At 56.1% G+C, this 700-nt stretch overlaps 1 non-coding gene across 1 annotated transcript; it reads left to right on the forward strand.

Annotated features, from left to right (window-relative positions):
- The first annotated feature begins 583 nt into the window (after positions 1-583).
- LOC127751225 (5S ribosomal RNA) lies at positions 584-700 on the forward strand. The gene has a single exon (XR_008012028.1). It is a non-coding gene; the product is annotated as a 5S ribosomal RNA (ribosomal RNA).

The following is a 700-nucleotide window of genomic DNA, read 5'->3' on the forward strand; positions in this document are numbered from 1 at the left end:
AATTGGTATTTGCCCCTGTCCGAACGGGCAGTGGGGCGAAGCTACCATCTGCTGGATAATGGCTGAACGCCTCTAAGCCAGAATCCGTGCTAGAAGCGATGATGTTTGGTCCCGCTTGTATCACATGCGTTGGAATAGAGTCTTCGGGCTCGTGTACCATAGGTAGGGGGGTTTTGGGGCGTTGACGGAAAGGTTGGCGTCCTCTGCCCCCGCAGTGCAACTCGAAATATGAGCGGGGGTGAATCCTTTGCAGACGACTTGAATGGGAACCGGGTACTGTAAGCAGTAGAGTAGCCTTGTTGCTACGATCTGCTGAGGTTAAGCCTGTGTTCTATAGATTTGTGGCGTAGGCCACTTTTCCTTTTTTTGCCTTCCATCCAGGTTAGGGTGCGTCGGTTGTGTCGCGCGCCGGCGGGGTTAGGGTGGGTGTCGCCCGGTCTTGGTGTGTGTGTGCTCGCGCGTATGCTCGCGCGTGTGTGCTCGCCAAGGTTAGGGTGGCGCGCGTGTGTATGCTCGCGGCGCCCTCTCCTCACCTCATTTCTCCTTTTTTCTCCATACAATCCCTCCCAATCTCTCTTCTTCCATCTGCGGCCATAGAACCGTGAAAATACCGCATCCCGTCCGATCTGCGAAGTCAAGCACGGTATCGCCTAGTCAGTACTGCGGTGGGGGACCACGCGGGAATCCTGGGTGCTGCAGT

This window comes from Frankliniella occidentalis, unplaced genomic scaffold (genome assembly GCF_000697945.3).
Source record: "Frankliniella occidentalis isolate FOCC.00 unplaced genomic scaffold, Focc_3.1 Scaffold385, whole genome shotgun sequence".
Lineage (NCBI taxonomy): Eukaryota > Metazoa > Arthropoda > Insecta > Thysanoptera > Thripidae > Frankliniella > Frankliniella occidentalis.